Below are 22,618 nucleotides of genomic sequence, written 5' to 3' on the forward strand. Positions count from 1 at the left end.
GTAAGATAAAAATATTGAATACATGTTGGAAATGTTCTGTTACCCCTAACGTATGTCACCGTGCCAGATGCATGTTGAATGTTCAGTAAACACTTTATAAATTGAATACTAAAATGCAAATAACAGACAAACCTTTTATTGTTTTTTAGGAATACGTGTTTTCTTCCTTTTTCAAAAAATAATTTTCCTAATGTTAATTCTGCTGGAACAAATAATAGAAAATAAAGGGACTTGTTACTAAAGTGATGAGTTTCTAGAACCCAGACAGGCAACCGATACAGAAGCCATACTGCTCTACTAGAATCACTTTGGGCTAGACTTTGGTGTTGCTGTCAATGTGTTGGTAAATTTGAAAAACAGAAGTGAGGTGAGGAAGACTGCAGAAGCAAATCTGCACAGACAGACACAGAAGCACACACTCATGGGTGCTGTAGATGCAGACGTAGGTGCAGAGTGCTGTGGGGAACAGACTCAACTCTCCTCTGAGAGGTCTTTGAGGATTTGGTGTAATTGATTACGGCACCTTATCTGAGGGTTTCTAATTCTGTGAGCCTGGAGTGCATGTAAGAATCTTCCTTTCTAGCAAGTTCTCTGGTATTGCTAATGCTGCTGTTGAAGACACACAGTTTGAGAACTACTGAATTAAAGAATAGGTTTGGTATATACAATAGTATTTTGAATAGGTTTGGTATATACGACAATATTTTCACCCTTATCAGATGGGGAACTCCTTTATCTGTGGCTGTTAATAAGAACAGTCATGTTACTGTAATGTGAATAGTTTCCTGTTCTTGAAGCTATATATCACATTTAAAGGAAAATACAATCACTAGATATAACCTACCACGTGCAAAAATTCTCAGGATATTTATACTTCTACATGGCAAACCTATAGTTACACAAAATTGAAATAGACATAATACAGCAGTTCTTACATGCAAATGAGATAAATCATGCAGGTGTATGAATGTAAGCATATTTTTAGTTCAGCCTTAGATCTGTACACTCCTATCAACAGTCAACAAGAAAATACTTTATTCTCCAATTATTTGTAGGACCATATGCCACCATAGACAAACATCTCTAATTGCACTAAAAAATACACAAAAAACAAAAAACAAAAAAAACCTCTGTGAATTAATCTCCATTTAAACAACTCCTTAGGAGCTTCCCTGATGACGCAGTGGTTAAGAATCTGCCTGCCAATACAGGAGACACGGGTTTGAGCCCTGGTCCGGGAAGATCCCACATGCCACGGAGCAACTAAGCCCGTGTGCCACAGCAACTGAGCCTGCTAGCCACAACTACTGAGCCCACGTGCCACAACTACTGAAGCCTGCGTGCCTAGAGCCCATGCTCCGCAACAAGAGAAGCCACCGCAATGAGAAGCCCGCGCACCGCAACAAAGAGTAACCCCTGCTCGCCACAACTAGAGAAAGCCCCCGTGCAGCAACGAAGACCCAATGCAACAAAAATATAAAATTTTGATTTTATAAATCAAAATAATAAAGTTCCCTTAAAAAAAACCCATGTATTATAAACAACTCCTTAGATTAACTGACACTGAGTATTCCCTTGATACAATGCAGGAACTGGTGCTACTGCCACAGGGGATGCTCACAACCGTTGGTGAATTTCTAGAACTTCCGGCCCCTTTCAGCTCCTGCCAGGTGAGCTGAGTACTCATGCAGGGTCAGTTGCTTGTTCTTGAATCTGTTTTGGCAATTGTTCTTATTATTGTAATAATATAATGTAATAGTATACTGCATAAAGATTTTTCATATAAGTAAAACATAAAATTTAAAAATGTCATTAAAATGGTGTCAATTCAGGTGGGGACTAGAGAGCTGCAAAAACATGCAGAAAATATAAATCTAAAAGTTTTTTTTGTAATCATATTGCTTCGTGAGTTTAATTCACTGTAAGAAAATCAATACATAATATCATAGAAATGCATTATGAATATAATTTATGGAAGAAAGATTATGTTGGGTTTTATTGGGATAGGTCCATTTTCAAAGGAAAAGTATTTGCCCTATATTGGAATATTTATAAATAAATATAGACTTGGTTTTAAGTTAAAATAAAATGGTCAAGATTGGTATGTTTATCATCATCATCATCATCATCATCATCATCATCATCATCATTCTCTGCTTTAACTTACTCTGGCAAAGATTGCTAATTGTCTAGCCAAATAAGTTGTCACCTTCTTGCATAGTAATAGAATGGTAGCTGGCATGTCTCTCTAGGAATACATTTCCTATTCACCCCATGGCATGCAGTTAGTTGTGACCATGTGACTAAATTCTTGGCAATGGCATGTGACCATAAATGGTGGCTGCCAGTTCCAGACCTAGTTCTTAAAACATTGCAGGGTCAAAGCTGTGTCACAACTTGTGTCTGTGTTCTTGCTTTTACATACTTATACCCCTCACAAGTGTAAGAACGCAGATGAGACACAGCTTTCACAGAAATTAGAAATACATCCTAGAGAATAGCAGAAAATGGAGGAAGCAAAGGTTTCTGAATAATCATATGAAGCAAGGAAGCCTCGCCACATGAAAAAAGAAAACAACCCTTTAAGCAACTTCAGTTGGACTTTTTGTTGTTTTTGCATTAACTTAACTCTTTGCCCTAATACCCCTACTTTTTTTTTTTACTATTATATTACTAAATATGGCTCCTGAGTGAAAGAGAGAATTTCTACTATATGGGAAGAACTCTACAAACTCCCTAAAATTAGAAAATTTTAACTGTCTGAGAATTATATTAAAATTTTCATTTCTCAATTTTTATTACATTTTTGTAGCATACAAAAAGTCTCTCTCTTAACAAAATTATTAAAACAAGTAAAAAAAGAAACACATCTATGCAGAAAATTAGAAAGGATCAATAGAAAAACTGGAACTAATGAGCAGTTATAACAAGGTTAATATCAAAAATCAATTGCTTTCCTATACCAACAACAAAGTGGAATTTGAAATTATAAACACAATACCGTCTACATTAGCATCCAAAAAATTAAATTCTTAGGTATAAATCTAACAAAATACTTACAAGATCTATATGAAGAAAACTCTACAACTCTGATGAACAAAATCAAAGAAGAACCAAATAAATGAAGAGAAATTTCATGTTTATGGAAGGGAAGACCCAGTATTGTCAAGATGTCAGTTCTTCCCAATTTGATCTATAGATTCTGTGCAGTCTCAGTCAAAATCCTAATAAGTTATTTTATGGATATCAACAAACTGATTCTAAAGTGTATATAGAGAGGCAAAAGACACAGAATAACTGACATAATACTGAAAGAGAACAAAGTTAGAGGGCTCACATTACCCAACTTCAAGACTTACTATAAAGCTACAGTAATTAAGACAGTGTGGTATTGGCAAAAGAATAGACAAATAGATCCATGGAAGAGAATAGAGATCACAGAAATAGATCCATAGAATTATAATCAACTGACCTTTGACAAAGAAGCAAACCCAATACAGTGAAGCAAAGATTGTCTTTCAACAAATGGTACTGGAACAATTGGACATCCAATGTAAAAAAATGAATCTAGAACAGACCTTCTACCCTTCTCAGACTTAACTCAAAATGAGTCATAGACCTAAATGTAAAGTGCAAAAAAAAAAATCCTATAAAATTCCTAGAAGATAACATAGGAAAATACCTAGATGGCCTTGGGTATGGCAATGGCTTTTTAAGTACAACACCAAAGACATAGTGCATGAAAAAAATAATTGATAAGATGGACTTCATTAAAATTAAAAACTTCTGCTCCACAAAAGACAATGTCAAGAGAATGAGAAAAGAAGCCATAAAAAGAATAAAATATTCCAAAGGACACACCTAATAAAGAACTGTTATCCAAAAATATACAAAGAACACTTACAATTCAACAATGAGAAAACAAACAACCAGATTTTAAAATGGGCTAGTGACCTTAATAAACAGTTTGCCAAAGAAGATATATAGATGGTAAATAAGCATATGAAAAGATGCTCCACATCATACATCGTTTAAGGAAATGCAAATTAAAACAATGAGATACCATTACATATCTGCTAGAATGGCTAATGTCGGGAAAACACCAAGTGTGGTGAAGATGTGTAGCAACAGGAACTCTCATTCATTGCTGTTGGGAATGCAAAATAGTACAGCCACTTGGGAAGACAGTTGGGTGATTTCTTACAAAACTCAACATACTCTTACTGTATGATGCAATAATCATACTCTTTGGTATTCACCCAAAAGAGTTGAAAACTTATCTCCACAAAAAAGCCTGCACACAGATGTTTATAGCAGATTTATTCATAATTGCCAAAATCTGGAAGCAACAAAGATGTCCTTCAGTAGGTGAATGGATAAATAAACTGTGGTACATCCACACAATGGAATATGATTCAGTGATAAAAAGAAATAACAAGGAGGAGCCATAAATGCATATTACTGCATGAAAGAATCCAATCTGAAAAGGCTACATACTGCATCATTCCAAGTATATGATATTCTAGAAAAGGCAAATCTGTGAAGACAATAAAAGATCACCAGTTTCCAGGGGTTGGAGGGAGGGATGTAATTTTGTTGAGTTTTTTTTTTTTTTAAGGCACTGCCATAAGCCATATCTTTTAGTTATCCAAAGTCAATTAGCAAATTAGCAGGTGAAAAGAATGTTCTGAATCTAATGATCTCTATGATCCCTCCTTATATGAACTATTTAATTCTAGATATGAAAAGATATGAAATCAGCTCTTATCTTATAAAACATCGTCCCCTCTTTCACTCTTCTAGGTTCTCAAACAATTTGATTTAGGGAATGAATTAGGAAATTTTTCTTTAAGTGACTGAGATATGTTTAATGGGTTATGAGACTTTGAACAACAGATGTTATTCTAGGGCAGAAAAAAAATCCTAAAACTCAGGCCTTTTTGCCTATGATTATAAGTTCTTTGAATATTGTGAGGGACTGATACATAGCATTTATTGTTCAGAGTTAGGTACTATATATGATTGTGTCATACAAATATGGAACACGGCATGGCTGTGTTAGTCAGTATTCTCTATGAATTCCTCTTGTGATCATGCAGCTGTATCTGTATACCTAGGTTAGAATGGCCTATACCAAGGAGGAAAAACTCCAGGGAAGGGCAATGAGAGGAGACAAATTTGAAGTGGCATCTTCTTGTTTAAGCTTAGACTGAAATTTTGTATCAGTGCACTGGGTGATTGACTTATTTTCCACTGTTATAAAGTCAAACTTTAACCACTTCTACTCCAGAGTAAAAATCCCAATTCTGTTCATTCAGATTATATTTTAACCCTTCAATCATCTATGATTTTCTTTAAATGGGAGGGTCTCTAAGCTCTAAAATGAATATTCTTTAATTATCATTACTCAATATGTCTTCTGTATTCTGTTATGAAACAGAATTCTGTTATGTAAGAATAAAGGGCTTTTGCAAGAAGAGTTTGATCCAAAAATTTTTTAGTAATGATTCAAATAAGTAAAATGTGAGTTTATAAAGCAGGTTGGTTAACAAAACAATAGACACAGTACTGACTGCAAAGGAAATCTCATTCTAAACAATGCAGCTAACCTAGAGAAAAGACACATGAAAAGAAAGGAAATTACTGAAGCTGTTACACATACAACATGCCCAGCTGGGAGCCCAGCTGCTCAAGGAAGCTGGAGATTCTTGATCTTTGGGAGTTCCTAATTAGAATACAAGTTAGAAATATAATAGAAAACATAAAAGAAATTTAAAATTAGTCTTAGCTCTTATTTTGTCTCTTTAAATGTTAGCAAAAATGGAGTTATAGAAGCTTGGCTAAGTAAGCAATAAATAATTTTTATAACTATTGACTTCTGATACCTATTATGCTTTATCAAATGTTCCCATATTCCATCACACATTTATCCCTACTTTCCGAATAGGCATGCTTACCAATAGCTTGTGAACTGCATGCAGCGTTTGAAAGCTGCTGTATATGAATCAAATGGCATGTACTTAGGATGTATTTATATATTCCTTAAAAAAGCAGATTTTTCTTCCATTCGGCGCACATTACATACTTCTCTAAAGGTTTTTGCAATTCACGAATCTTCACAGGATGTAAATCATAGTGTGCTAGAATAAATGTAATAGAAATTGAATCCATGGTACAATATTTTGCACAGTGATAATCACCTATAACCTGAGAGCATATAAATATGTGAATAATTTATATTTATATTTTAAACAACCCAAATAAATATGTGCCCATATATTCTGTTATTTATGGTATTTCAAATTACTCCTTTACAGGTTTATAAGACTAATATGACCTTCCCAAGGTCTACGTGAGCAATAGGAAAAGATCCAAAGCAATTACCCAGAAAATTAAAATTAAAACAAAACCAAAATTAACAACTCTTACTTTTATGCAGTTGTCTGGGTATTTGAGGTAAATCATGTTTACATCCAACTTTAAGTGGATGATTGCTTTCATTCTCCATTTTACTGCTAGTGAACATTATTTTTCAAGGCTGATCAGTATGCAAGACAATGTATTCTCTGATTGATCAGTATGCAGGGTTGGATTACTCCAGAGAACATTTGGGCATTTTCACTATGTCCTGTGGATTAACCTGCAGAGTATGCACTTTGGAGGGCAGGTACTGAGGGAGGAAACAAAAATGACTTAATGGTCTGGCACTGTGGAAGTTTGATCAACTCTCTGAGTGGAGGTCGAACCTTCTCATGAAATTACTTGCCATATATCAATGATCCTAAATTCCTTTGGAAAATAAGTGTTCTACATCGTTAGATCGTAGAGCATTAAAACTGGTTAAACAAAAAATAGTGGCATTTATTTTTAGTTTTTGAATTATAAGATCATACTACTATTTATTCAGCTCTATTGATTTTCTAATAGTAGTAGTTGTTCACTGATTGTGTGATATACTTAGGACGGGAAGTATATGGGTATCTACTGTTTTAAATTCTATTTTAGACTTTTTGTTGTTAGTAGCAAGATTCTTCAAGAGATTTCTGTCTTGGCACTGTCTACTGGTCTTCACCCTATTACATGAGAAGGCACTTGAGGTTTTCTGCAGATTATCTAGTGGTTTTCCAAGCATAGTTTAAAAAAAAAATCCACTGCTGCAAAAGGATGGAAGGAAATCCTTTTTTAAAAATTTAGTGTAGCTTCCAAAAATTAAGTGAAAGTTGAGTATTCTAAATTCTAAGTTGAATCGTATTTATGAATCTTGAAAAAATTCCTGAATTTTCTCTTATTCTTTGGATTAGCTTAAATCTTTGAAATTGGATAATCTCAAGGGAATAGAAAAAAGGGAGGGGGAGAATAGGGAGGAGAAATTTTGAAGTGTTTTATTATGTTGTGTAAGAATGAATTGTGATATGTGGATATATAGAAAATGCAACGGTAGAATCTTACAAAAAGTAAATGGGTTTAAGGTGCCCTATACAAGAAATCTAGAAAGAGTCATGTGAAAGAGAATATTAAGGGCCTCATAAATTTACATTGTGGGAGTTTGGGATTGACATGTACACACTGCTATATTTAAAACAGGTAACCAACAAGAACCTATTGTATAGCAAAAAAAAAAAAAAAAAAAGCATTGTGAAACAAATGCACAAAATAGAGGGACTCATATCAAAATATTGATTTGATTGAAATGTATTCAATCAACATTACTTAATTCTGACAGCTGGAGCATCCAGTTGTATAACAATGTGGGACAAATATAACTTCTTTTCCAAGGCTACCAGCATGAGCTCCAAAGCAGCACCTGGGTAAAAATGGAATGACATTAATCATAACCATAATAAAATTTTTTATCTGATTCCAGCCTCCATCTCTACTGTGGAAAAACTTTCAAAAGCAAATATGTTACCTAGGAAAAGCTGACACATTAACCCACCATTAACATCCACGTATGCATTAACATTTTGTTCTTTCTTATTAATTAACATCATGGAAGCTGGAGGATGGTAAAGTGTCTATGAAGAAGCACATGAATAGAAAAAGATGTTGAAAAGGTGTCAAGATAAGCACTATGGAAATTTTTTCTTTCACTTAAAATTTGACATTGGGTCTGAATTTTCCTCCCCTGGATAAACCCTAAGGTTATGGAACAGAGTTGATCAAGTTATTTTAAGCGATAGAAATGTTTATTATCTGGATACATTTCGGAATAAAGAATTAAGACCTTTATTCAGCAGTTCCAGTGGAAAAAAAGCCCACTATTACTACCCTGTTTGAAGTTCCTCTATTAAAGTTCTGTTCAAAATTGTGATATAAGGCAGAAACATTTTAATTGGGTTTAGAGAGTAAAACAGCATGTGTAACATAGGATAAACCTAGAGGGATTCAATAAGCTAAGCTTATTGAATAAGCTTCGATAAGCTGCTGAATCAAAAACTGCTAACCCAGATAAATATATATATATATTTAATTTTTAGTCTTACACCAACACTTGCTTACATTTAGGCTTATGATGATGATTAAATGAGATGACATATAATATATGAGTGAGGTTAGCAGAGTTCCTGGGGTTCAGTGGTTATTTATCAAACCTTATTCTATTTCTCCCCAATTTTGTTTGTATTCTAAGGAGTATCCATTATTCTCCTTCAATAATTTTAACTTACAAAAATTGGTTAAATAAATGCAACCAGGTAAAATATTAAAAAAAAAAAAAAAAAGAATTAAGACCTTTAGCCAAGTAGATTTTACCAAAAACAAACAAGCAAACAAACAAAAACAGACACACCCCCAAAACGAAAAACAAACAAAAAAATCCCAGGAAAAGTAACCAAGCAGAACTCAACGGCAGCTGGAGCCACAATAGGGTTGATCTTCACTGCTGTAAGAATTGGTGCTGCTTGTGGTGTACGGTAGTTTTCAAAACCCCACAGGCTTCTCTGGAATTCTGACAGTAGGAGAGCATAACCACACCTCCTCCCCCCCACACCCCCTTCCCCCTAAGTACGTACTGCTGGTGGGATTTGGCACTCCCTTCAGTCTGCTCTCTTCTGGGTTTGTGCTGCTTTTTCTCACCACCACACCTTCTGCTCTTCCCTCAAAGCATCTGTCTACTCATATCCTGCTTCCTTATATATTTGACTCACTTGTGACCTTCACCCCTCTTTGTTTCTTCTCTGCATAATGGTTTCTGGTGGTATATTCTTTTAGCTACTTCTCCCACCACTAGTGATTAATTTCCTTTGTCTTTCCAAATTCCTATCTCTTAAGTCAGAATCTCCATTTCTTTCTGGGTAGTGTCATCCATAATAGGTGACCATATAGTCAGAGCCATTTCCCTTAGATCAAGTTTTGATCGGGCAGATATCATGACTAGCACATGAGTGGTAAAACTATTGGAAGATCAGTTATTTATTTTTTTCGAATACTATTGTGATTTAGATCTCTTAAAGCGGGCATGAAACTTAAGTGTTAAAATCACGATTTCTGAAAGCTGACATATATGTTTAGTGACATCTAAAATATAATTGGATTATCAGTTTATATGAATTGGGAAAGTTTATCTTCAATCCCAGATACAATTCTCTTACCCTTTAAAAAGCATGGTCTGACTTGTGACTCAACATGTAAAGAGCTTGGAAGTCATCACTTCTATCCTTGCAAGAAGAAACTGGACAAACAGAAAATCAAAGACTGTTCATTGACTCTTCAGGGAGCTGAGGTTTCAGAGCAAACAGAGAGACAGGTGTGTCCAGAAAGATACAGCAACTAAGATCTGCTGATCTGGAGCAGAAGCTGCCAGAGCCATAAATTGGTAGAAACGCATATGGTGACTTTGATAGGAAAAAAAAAAGAAAATTGGAAGTGACTGTAAAATTTTTCTCATTTCCATGAGAAAAGGAAAGAAAGCCGCAGTGCAATAGAATGACATTCTTCCCGTACAGGTTTACCAAAAGAGAATTTCTTCTTGGGGTAACAGGCAGGAGACATTGTTCAAAGTAAGCATTGGAATTAATAGGGTTATCCAGACTTGTGAAGTATTGCATTAGTAATTCAGTAAATACACTGAATGAATAGTCTGACTTAAAATGGAATTTTTGGGAGAATAAAAATATTTCAAATGTTTTAAGCTAAACATGCTGAAAACCAGTATTGTCTAGAAATCTCAATAAAATCTAGAACAGTGTAAGATGCAGGAGATGAGAAGATGGCACAGATCCAGTGAAAACAAATTAAACAACTGGATAAAAACAGGGAGGGACATTTTCCATAGGTACAAGATTATGATAATTTCCTAATGAGACTAGATTAGAAGTGGCTGTCAAAATCCTACTGAATATTATTTATCATTGGCTGTGTAAACTGGTTATATATTGGTGAATTTATATGGCTTTCAATTCCTAGTCAATCCCTAGTGTAAGTTCAGTCATTTTAAATTAGAGTAAATTTATTGATTTAGATAGGCTTTACACCATAGAATAATTTCAAGGCTTTGCTACAAATATATTTATTAATTAAGGAAATATTTTTTCAGATCCTCTTATGTGTTAGGCACTCCATGAGACACTGAAGAAACAAAGATGTGAAAAGCACAGTTCCTCTCTTCAAGGTACTCTTAGGCTATTGAGGATATTTAGTAGTATAATTCTTTTGGTTATAAGTGAAAAAGCAAAACACAGTCACAGACCCAAACTAGCTTAAACAAAGGGATTCTGGATTAAATAAATCTATGTCACTAAGATGGAGGAGTTGAGGACTGTTTTCTTAGGTGGGATCCATCCTTGGCTATAACAGGTGAGAATGAAAAAATGTGTGCATATTGGTCAGGTGCGGTGAGGCGGGGAATGAGAGGGCATTCCAGGAAGAAAGGGCAGCATGAACAAAGACATAAACTCAAGTGAGGAATAGCAAATTGCCTGCAGGGGAACGGTAAGTAGTTTCATGATGCTAAAGACTGAAATAGAGCAAGGAGTGGTGGATAATGAAGCCGCAGATATTTAAAAGTGCCAGATTCGTGTAGCCTATGTCATGGCAATGACAGTTAATCCTTTGGTTGTTAGAGAGCCAAAAGGGAATTTCTGGAATGGAGGATAGAATCAAATTTATTTTTTAATTAGTGATTCTGACTAAAGTGTGGAGGATGGCTATAGGATGATCAAGAATAATGGCAGGAAGGGCAGTTAGGATACTGTAATAGTCTGGATAAAATTGATCAGGGCCCGAACTAGGCCTCAATGATAGTAAAAACAGAGACAGAGAGAGAACTGAGGAACTAGTTAAGAGGTAAAAATGAATGGATATGGAAATTAATTGGATGAGGGAATGAGGGACAGGGCTTGGGGTGACATCAATGATCTGTCCTGGATTTCTTCCTTGGTTGCCCTAGATCAGGGATTGGCAAACTCTTTCTGTGTAGGACCAGATAATATTTTAAGGTTGTAGGTCATAAGATCTCTGTTGCAACTACTCAACTCTGTGGTTGTAAGTGCAAAAGCAACCAGAAACAGTGTGTGAATGTATGGGATGGCAGTGCCCCAATACAACTTTACTTTCAAGCAGGCCAAATTCACAGTGGGCCAAATTTAACCCTCTGGCTGTAGTTTGCTGACTCCTGTCTTAGATGAAGAATGGTGTCATCATTTGGTGAAAGAAAAGGAGAAAAAGTAAGAATTTGGGAGAAGGTCTAGAGATCCCTGTTGGATGTTGAGTTTAAGAATATCTGCAGAACATGGATGGACTTGAAGGGCATTATGCTAAGTGAAATAAGTCAGACAGAGAAAGACAAATACTGTATGATATCACATAAGCAGAATCGAAAAAATACAACAGGACTTCCCTGGTGGCGCAGTGGTTAAGAATCTGCCTGCCAATGCAGGGGACACAGGTTTGAGCCCTGGGCTGGGAAGATCCTACATGCTGCAGAGCAACTAAGCCCGTGCGCCACAACTACTGAGCCTGCGCTCTAGAGCCCGTGAGCCACAACTACTGAGCCTGCACGCCACAACTACTGAGCCTGCACGCCTAGAGCCCATGCCCTGCAACAAGAGAAGCCACTGCAATGAGAAGCCCACACACCAAAATGAAGAGTAGCCCCCGCTCGCCACAACTAGAGAAAGCCCACGCACAGCAACGAAGACCCAACGCAGCCAAAAATAAATAAATAAAAAAAATAAATTTATTTTAAAAATAATAAAAATATACAACAAACTAGTAAATATAACAAAAAAGAAGCAGATGCATATAGAGAACAAACTAGTGGTTACCAGTTGGGGGGGGCAATATAGTGGGGGAAATGGGAAGCACAAACTATTGAGTGTAAGATAGGCTCAAGGATGTATTGTACAACACGGGGGCGATAGCCAATATTTTACAGTAACTGTAAATGGAAAGTACCCTTAAAAATTGTATAAAAATAAAAAATTAAAAAAATATATCTGCAGAAAATTCAATAGGTTATGTACACAGATGGTTGAGTGTGGGAAAGGGTGTATGTATATATATCAGGACATCAAGAGATCAGGAGATACATACTTTAGATTCTTTAGCATAAAAATGGTTTGAAATCTTGAGAGTGGATAAAATTAGTGTGATGAGGAATGTATCTAGAACAGAATACTAGGAATGTGTGTATTTTTAGAAAGTTCTATTCTAGAGGCTGAAGATATGAAAGAGAACAGTACAGGCATGGTTTTTTCTCTATTGGAGTTCCCAGGGTAGGTGGAAAAAAAATGGTTGAAAGGATATCTAGAAAAGTCATTCTACCTGAAAACTGTAATCAAAATTGTGGTGCTTTCGCTGGCCAAACCAAGTAAGCAGTGCCCTTTAAAAAAGATGCTCATTTCGTGTTAGCTCTATGTCTGTATATACCTCAGTTTACTGTGACATAACAAAATCTGAAAAACAGAGAAATAAAAAATAATAAAGAATATCTGTAATTAGCACTATCATATAAATGGTTTAATTTTATCCTCCATGATCAATTTTATTATAAGGATATCCATAACATTTTACCTTGTGATTCAGGTATTACTAATGTGTTCAATTTATAAATGGGAAAGAGAATCTTAGAGACATTCGACGATGTTTCTATTATTTATCTAGTATTTAAAGGAACCAGAAAAAATAACCACACTCTTCTAAAAGCAAATACTGTGGTCTTGCATCAGGCCACGTTACTTCATTATTTGAATTAAGGAAGCCAATATTTACGTTATGTTGAGTCCTTATTTATCCAACTGTAAAAGAAGCAATCTAGAAAGGTAGATGTTTCCACATTTCCCAGTTAGGAAACATTGGGAGGGAAACTGCCATAGAGTGATTCATAAAACCATGGAGAAGTAAAAGATATCTCATTGTTTTATTTTTGAGCCCACATCTCTCCTTGCTGATTTGCTCTGAGGAGAGAAAAAATGGTAACTTCATTGTTTGGAGCGCTAACGTGCTAAGAAATGACTCAAAGGTGGATTTCCACAGGCTGTGCTCCTGCCCTTGTCTCTGTGTTGCTCCCTGTAATTGGCTTGCCCCCTCTCTCCACAAAAAAGCAAACAGACCCTGTATATCTGTTCATATTGCAGATTATAGATCTCTAAATGAGCTCTCTTTTGCAAGGGTAACAAATAGATAATAATGGCTTCATTGTTTGAATAGGAGTTTCTCCCAGAAAAATTTGGGATCATAAAGAAGAAGGGGGAATATTTCTTCTCTACGACATGTTATTATTTCATCAACTTTCGCATGCCACAATCTTTGGGCTGAACCTAATGGAAACCAGAGCCAGCTTCTGGAAGGATCTGGTGAACCAAAGTGGAAAGCAGGGGCTATAATGTGTGTGTGGAGGGGGGTGGGGTGGGAGGAGCCTTCTGGAATTGCTTAAATCCAAACAACAGGGCTGCCTTTTGCAAGTAAATTTACCTACCCAAAATGGCTTACTGAAAAGGACAATGCCATTCCAGTGGCATTCAGGGGCATTTCAGCTTAACTTAAAACCTCTATGGTTTCATGTGTTGGAGAAACTATCACATTGCATACATATTTGGAAAGATTTGCTGCCTTCATTGAGTATATTCCTGGTCGTCACTTCCAGTAATGTCTAGAATATAATGGGAGCAGGTTGAACAAGCATGAACTTTGGAGTCGGATAGACTAGAGTTCAACTCCTAGATTTACCATCACGGGCTATATGACCTTAGGCAGCTAACTTAAGATCTCTGAGCCTCAGTTCCCTCCAGAAAAATGTGAATTATACCTACCATAAATCTGAGGCTAGATGCTTGACAACTTCCAAATTTTACTGTCTTAAGATAACAAAAGTTTATTTTTCACTCACTTGAGCACCTAACACAGGCATACCTGCTGAGGTAGCTCTCTTGAGCATTTCTTCTCTAAGGTGCAACTCAGCAACCCAGATTCCTTCCAAATTGTGGCTCTGCCCTCCCCTAGGTCCTTAAAGTCCTCTCTATTCAGCTGAAAAACAGAAAAAATACCACAGAGGATGGTAATTCGGAGGATTTCATAGATCACAGCTGGAAGGGGCAAACACTTCTTCCATCTCTATTCCATGGGATAGAATTTGTTCACAAGAAAACTCCTAAATTGGGAGGCTGGGAAATGTAGTCTAATTACCCAGCAAGAAACGTGCTGCAACTAGGGTGAAACAAGAAAGGTGCTTAGCATGAAAACTTAAGGAGCCACTCATTCTCAAGGTCAGGCAAGGGCAGAGTCTTGTGAGTGCAGGATTGGTATCTGCAGGAACCTGAGAATGGGTGCCTCCTGATATTTTGTATCCCTAGATGTCTCACTTGCCCCGCCTGAGTCCCAGCCCGAAGGAAAGAATTTGAGGAGAAAATAGCCAGTCTCTCCACATCTATCTTACCTGTCAAGACTACTGTGAAAACAAATAAAATGTTCACTGTCTGATGGTTACTTATTTCATTACCTCATATAGAATCAAAAATTATTCCCTTCTCTTTTTCTCTCCAATTATGCTGCAATAATTAGATTTGTACATTTAAAAAAATCTTTTGCAATTATCCCTTAACTTAAAGAGTGTCAATATTATTATTCTGCATTATTTTAAAATAAGAATTTTTAAAACATCAAATAACTTAAAAATTTTTGACAGTTTTTATTCCAACCACTAAAGTATTTAGCAGCAGGGTATAAACTAGCCCAAACAGTATACAGCCCTGGAGCCTTTCTGCAACTTAACTTCTCTGAAAAGAAGTTTTGGTCTATACATCATGATTTTTTAATGATTGTTGGACTCACAGCAATTCTTTCAAATATTGCTCCCTTAAAATGCAGTGAGGCATTGTTAGGGTGTGCTTTCCCATAATGAACACATTATAGAATCGTTACAGAGGAGAAAAGACAAGAATGGCTATGGTGTAATCTGTAAAATGTTTCCATGGTTCTAATGTTGGTCATTTTAGGGAAACTACCAACAGGCTCATGAAACAGTAAACATGCATTCTGTACTTAGAGGAGTAGTTTTAACTTTCAGGATAGCTGATTCCACTTCAGTTTATCTTACTTTATGTCCCAAAGAGCTCTTCGGATTTTGACAGTTTATGAGCAAACCATTCTACAAAATGTGACCATTGATCTGCTATTGAAAGCGAAGGATGCTTTGTGGCAAAGCTGCAACTAAAACTAGCTGCTGTTATGACTTGATGAAGTTTTTATTGTTAATTAAGTCTCGAAGAATCTCTTCATCTCTGAAGACTACTTTACAGCAATCCAAAGTGACGCTGTTGTTTTGCTTTCGCCTTTCCTTGCAGATGTTTCCTGGAAACATTTTCGCTCACCATTTATTCATTTAAATCAGTCAATAGACATTCACTGAGGCCCTCTTCAGGCCAAGAGAAGCACTGAATGCGACTGGATACACAGACATAGCAGATTGGAATGGACCCTGTCTTCAAGAAGCTCCTGGTTCAGTTGAGGATAGGAACGTGTAGAGACACAGCTACAGAATGTTGCAGAGTGTGTAAGTGTCATAAAAGAGGTCAAGACAGAGTCTTATCCATAGAAGGGAACAATATGAGGCTTCATGTAGGGATGGCATTTGAGCTGGAAGACAACACAGCCTTTGAACTTGCAGAGATGATGGTGAAGTATGTGGCGGCAGTGACAAGGAGGGTACAGAAAGAGAGCAGGAACAAAGATATAGCGGGGGATCCTCATATCAAGGGGTTTTTTCCTAGGCACACTTAGATAAGTTATAATTAATAATAATTCATAAATGGATATTAATAAAGACCTCTGAAATATTGTCATAATGTCACACATAGAGCATGATTGATTCTCTTCATAATTACAGAATCAGAACTTCTGTGGCCCACCCATTTAGAGACAAAATTCTCAGCAAACACTCCTTTCTTTCCTGGGCCTTGGAAAATTTATCATCTACCTGAACCTGCCTGTAATATGGCTTTACTTTGAAGAAAACCTCAGATATCATATAATTTCATCCCGAAGTATTTTAACATGTACTGCTGAAAAATAAGCACTGTTTTTTAATACATTCACAATACCATCACACCTCAAAAATTCATGGTATTTCCTTAATATCATCAAATGTTGGGGAAATCAAATTTCCCCAATAGTCAGTCTCATACAGTTTTTTTTGAGTTAATTTGTTCAAATTGGGATGCAAGGAAGGTCCATGCATTACTTTTGGTTGATATATCTCCTAACTCTTTCACTGTATGTGTTCCCCCTAGTAAATCATTTGTTGAAAGAGCGAGAATCCATGGAGTTTCTCATATTCTACATTTTGCTGATTGCAGAGGCACTCTGATTGGACACAAACTTGAGTGAAAGGAAACCAACAAATTGAGCAGCCACTTTCCTCCATCTACCCCTTCCTGTGCTACAAAACAGGATTCTTCTGATCTGGCACTGTTTCCCTTTCTTCCTGACCCTGACAACTCCCCCCAAATTCAGTCCCCAAAGCTAGTCCTATGTTTTTCTAAATATCTCTTAGTGCCAGCCTAGAACCATTCACTTCTTCAACTAAAATCACTCTCATTTTCTAAATCTAACGTCTGCATCTTTTCTAGTCGCACACTGGGATTTTGCTGCTTCTGTTCAACCTAATGAATCTTGTACGTGATTCTAATGTTTTTGCTTGCCAGGGTTTGCTTTCTACATGGCTGAATCCTAGGTTCTTATTTGTCTTTTAATTACAATTCTTTCTGCTCTCTCAAAATCTTATTTGTTACTATCATGTTCAATTCCGATGTCTTCTTTCCATTTTAATGATGGCAGTTCTCAGCTTTGTTACTCCGGGTTCTTCCTAAAGAGAATAAAGCATCAAAAGTACAAGCAGGGTGCACTAGCATGCACACATTTGTATGTGCACAAATATGTCATTTACATGTGAAACAAATGTAAATATCACTTACCTAAGAATCAATTCCAGCTTATTTTTTAAAAGAAGAGAGGAAGAACTAATAGTAAATGTCATTAAAACAAGATTGAATTTGTTTCATTACCCAGTCAATAGCAAAATTCAAATTCTAGACTTTGAAACCAAACCTTGCAAAGGGGAAACCCCTCCAGCTCACTTTTCTCCTAATGCCTTGAATACGTACCACATAAATTAATACAGAGGCTAGATCTCATTTCTCTGTGTTCCCTAAGCAAAAGGACAACAACAGCAGAGGCTGCAGCTACATGGAAAGAGCTTTCCTATTGGCCAAGTATCCTGATGTGTTGCCTGGTACACTTTTGAGAAAAATATTTTGCTTTTTAAAATAAATAAGCAGTCTATTATCACGTGGCACATGTACACACACACATACACCACATACACAGACACACACAAAAAACTCTGCATGAAAAGAGAAAGACTTCTGTTTTACTGTGGTGTATTTCTTTGAGTTTTTCAGGCAGGCCCTTTTGTCCAGACACCTCTAGAGCAGGGTTCTTCAAACTGCAAATCACAAATCATTGGTAGCTTATTAAATGAATTTAGTAGATTTTTTTATATTGAAATAGAATAGACTAGAAAATAGCCTGTGTCGCAATGCAATAAATTTACATTCTGCTTGCAAAATTTTTGTTTCAGTTGTGTGTGTGTGTCTTCTGGGATATATATATATATATATATCCACATATATATGGCTACAGATCCAAGAGAACCTCAGCTCTAGCTTGTTCCTAGATCCTCCCAGGACTTTGAACTTGGTTTTTAAGTGGCTCTGAGAGGAGTAGCATTGCGCAGTGGACTTGGAATGGGAGGTGCTTACCAGTATTTCATTATGGGAGGGATAGAAACTTAAAGGAAGTCCAAAGCAAGTACTTTTTCACATGGCCTTTATTTTTACTTGTATAGCAAAGGAAAGAAGAGGCAAGGTAGAGAGGTGGGGAAAAAAATGAGTAAAAGAGAGAGATAAAAAGGAAGGATAACAAGATTAAATACAAGCAGTAAAGTCTAATCACCTAGAATATGTGTACGTGCTTTTCTCAGCAGGACTGATGACAAGCACCCTGCAGTGTAATAATAAATTGGCTGAGTTATCCTGAGGACGTATAGGTGATGGGAGAGATGCTTAAAGGAGATGAGAGATCTCTATAAAGATTTGTTTAATTTTTTTCTAAATGCTAGAAATTATAGACCAGTACATGTTAGCTTTAGTATATGGAAAACTATTGGAGCATATCATCAGAAAATCAATTCGTAAATACTAAGATTGCAGAGTAATAACTAACAGGAGTTAGAAAAGCAAATTATCAAAGACCAATCTAATAGCCTTTGCTGACAGAGCAAGGCACATTGTAGATAACAGAAAAGCAATAAACGCAATACGTCTCAACCCCAGGATGGCCTTTGATTTTGTCCCATATGACACATTCATCAACCATCAGAGAAAATATACCTTAAACCAGTATGTCTCCAACTGTGCATTGTGACTCCCCCCAAGGTTATTAGGAAAAGATACTACAGAGGTCAGAGAATTTGCAACTGTATTTCTTCTCCACGGTGCCTGAGCTGGAGGAAGTCCTGATATGTGGAAAAAGAGAACAGCAAACATTCCTAAGAAGACTGTATTCATTCTCACAGAAGAACCTGCCCACCCCCATGACTTTCTCCAGCTAATACAGAAACATCGATCCTGTGACTGACCAGGGAGAAGGATGGTCTTGTTAAGTCAGACCTCTAGGTGTTGTCTTTCACTCTTGCTTTAATGACTCTGTTTTTCAGTTACCAACCCCATCAATACTATAAAAAATAGTATACCTAAACACAGATGAATAATAACTAAATTTTTATTAAGTATTCATGATATTCAAGCACTTCATAAGTATTTAAAATGTGACGTATTCATTCTATGTAAGTATATTTTTATTTAACAAACAGCAGGTACTATTAATAACTCAATTACTCCTCATAAGAGCCCTATGAGGTAGGTACTATAATTTACAGATGAATACTGAAGTGAAGTAACCTGCCCATGATGACGTGGTAATAATTGGCAGGAAATAATTGGCAAGATTTCAAACCAGGCAGTTTGAATCCAGAATCCAGGGCTTTAACCTCTGGATCATGGTGTAGGTCCCAAGGTTAGACAGCAAACAGGGCTCGGCACATAATGCACTCAATACGTATAAGCTATTGGGATAGTTAATTTTATATGTCAACTAGACAGGATGTCCAGATAGCTGGTAAAACATTATTTCGAGGTATGTCCGTGAGGCTGTTTCTGGAGGAGATTAGCACTTGAATTGGTAAAGAAGATCATCCTCTCCATCATCATCCAGTCCACTGAAGACTTGAATGGAACAAAAAGGCAAAGAAAAGGTGGATTCTCTCTCTCTCTCTCTGCTTGAGCTGAGACATCCATCTTCTACTGCCCTCTATGTCAGAGCTCTTGGTTCTTGGACTTCTGTATTCAGGCGAGGACTTGCAACACCAGTCCTGGATTCTAACACCTTTGGGCTTAGACTAAATGACACCACTGGATTTTCTGACTTTCCAACAGCTTGCAGACATCAGATTGTGGGACTTCTCAGCTTCCATAACTGTGTAAGCCAACAATTCCCAAAATAAACCTCTCTCTCTCTCCTACTGATTCTGTTTCTCTGGAGAATCCTGAGTCACACACCTATTATTATTAACTCTAATCAATTCATACACCACCCTATATTACCCCAGTTTACAGGTGAAAATCTGACATTTAATGAGTTTAAGCACTTTTTTGTAAAGAAAATAGGATGTTTCCAGATATATGTAAGAAGGTAAAATGCAAAGCAGTGGGTTTCTGATAAGTTCAGTTAAGGCCATAAGCTGATGAGTTCCTTTACAGGAGAAAGAGGAGAGTGGAAAGTTATTAGGCAGTGGTCTTGAAAAGGTTGAGAGTCATAAAACCAAATGGGAATGAGAACTGTCTAAAGGCAAAGAAAAGTTTTGCTGAGTGGAACAAGGGGTTCAGATACACTAAAGAGATCACGCATTTTTTTGATGGCATCAATCCAAACATTTGTAGGATTTTCATCAGAACTTTCTTTCTTCTTGAAAAAAAAAAAAACAATCTTTCAAGAAGAATAGATGAATTGTGGGGTTTCCCTGAGAAGAAAGCTAATTCGATATTCCAATTGAATTTTAACTTTAAAGTGTTTTGAAAAAAGAATCTTCTCCTATTGAACTTATTTCAATAGAAGGCTGAAAACTCTTGTTATCTTAAAGGGATGAAAACATAATTTCAAGCTCTCTATACACATTTCTCATATTCTTCAGTGGTAAATTAAATTTACACATTTGCTCTTGAATTTGCCATGTCTTCATTTTCCCCTCTATTGATGCTTGTATGCTCTGCGTTTGGAAGTTTACAGAGAATTGTGGAAGAAGAATAAAAGCAAGAGCATTCGAGGAGAAATTATTGTTCCTTCCATATGTAGCGGTTCATCTGTGGTACCGGTCTGTTCATCACAGGCTCGCTGCTCGATTTTGTATGTGACAGATTGTCAAATGAAATGTTTATTCTGCCCTTTTCCATTTCTCTGTTCATTTGTTGTTTTAAAAATAGAACATTTAGCACTTCTCCACCAAAAGAGGTCATTCCTTGTTTTTTAATGTTTCAATTTGTTTTCCTAAGTGAGCAAATCAAATATGGAAAGATCTAATGCTTCAAAAAAAAAAATCTACAAACATTTTTGGGGATATTTAGGATAAGGTCAACTCAAAGGAGGATATGTACAAGTCTCCTTCATATTATTTCAGAAGACAAGAATAAACACTTTTAATATATGTCTTAAATTCCTGTTCTCTAATATCTGAAATTACCTTAAGAGGAGATATAGTAGGTTCTTAATAAGTGTTGAACAAACAAGTGTGTAACCTCAACATACCTGGGATTTGTGTGAAAATCCATGTGGATTCTCAAAGAAAAAAAAAGAGTCTATCAACCAAAATAAATTACAAGCAATGTAGTTCATTACTGACATATCTCTGAGACTATTAATAGAAGATAATGAATTTTTAATATAAAGCAAAATATTTTGAAAAATTATCTCTGTTCAGTTCTTTACTATTCTCCATATTTTCTACACAAACAGTGAATGCTTCCCTCAAAATGTCTCTCTGTTGCATTTTCTACCCTCTGTCTAAAATTTACCCCCAAGTCCAGACAGTCTATCTCTTTACATTCCTTGTCTTCCATTACCTCTGTTATTCTATTCTTCTTTGCTAACAGTTGCCCTCTTTTTGTTCATTGTGGTAAAATATATATAACATAAAAATCGCCACTTTAACCATTCTTAAGTGTACAGATCTGTGGCTCTAAGTACATTCACAATGTTACACAACCATTTTCATCCTCCATCTCCAGAATATTTTCACCTTTTCAAACTGAATCTCTGTACTCATTAAACAATAACTGCCTATTTCCCCTCCCCTCAGCCCCTGGTAAGCACCATTCTCCTTTCTGTCTCTATGAATTTGACTTCTCTAAGTACCTAATATATGTGGAATCATGCAATATTTGCCCTTTTGTGATTAGCTTATTTCACTTAGTATAATGTCTTTGAACTTCATCCATGTTGTAGCATGTGTCAGAATTTCGTTCCTTCTTAAGGCTGAGTAATATTGCATTGTGTCACATTTCATCTGTCTACTCATCTGTAAATGGAAATTTGGGTTTCTTTTGGCTTTGCAGTATAACCTGGCTATTGCAGCTAATGCTACTATAAACATGGGTGTACGATTATTTGTTTAAATCCCTGCTTTCAATTATTTTGGGTATATACCCAGAAAAGCAATTGCCATGTGTTATGGTAATTCTATGTTTAATGTTTTGAGGAACTTCCATACTGTTTTCCATAGCTGCTATAATAATTTTACATTCCCATCAGCAATTCCCAATGGTTCTGATTTCTCCACATCCTCACCAGCACTTGTTATCTTCTATTTTCTAGGTTTTGTTTTGTTTTTCATAATTGTCATCCTAATGGGTGTGAAGTGGTGTCTCATTGTGGTTTTGATTTTCATTTCCCTAATGACTAGTGACATTGAGTATCTTTTTAAGTACTTCTTTTATATTTTCTACAGGTAGATATCCATTCATGTCCTTTTCCTATTTTTTGATTGGGTTATCTAGGGGGTTTTTTTGTTCTT

At 36.1% G+C, this 22,618-nt stretch overlaps 1 protein-coding gene across 3 annotated transcripts in view; it reads left to right on the top strand.

Moving 5' to 3' along the window:
- The window catches only part of LOC132352308 (basic proline-rich protein-like), a 106,919-nt gene extending 90,733 nt beyond the window's left edge, over nt 1–16,186 (top strand). For 2 of the 3 annotated variants that reach the window (XR_009498655.1, XR_009498658.1), the window contains one exon: nt 15,780–16,186. The gene's annotated coding sequence lies outside the window, so the exon portion shown is untranslated. Of the gene's footprint in view, nt 1–1,164; nt 1,251–15,779 lie in introns of those variants that run through there. The other variant, XR_009498657.1, reaches the window with a different exon arrangement.
- The last annotated feature ends 6,432 nt before the right edge of the window (nt 16,187–22,618 follow it).

Source organism: Balaenoptera ricei, chromosome 18, assembly GCF_028023285.1.
Source record: "Balaenoptera ricei isolate mBalRic1 chromosome 18, mBalRic1.hap2, whole genome shotgun sequence".
NCBI classification, from domain to species: Eukaryota; Metazoa; Chordata; class Mammalia; order Artiodactyla; family Balaenopteridae; genus Balaenoptera; species Balaenoptera ricei.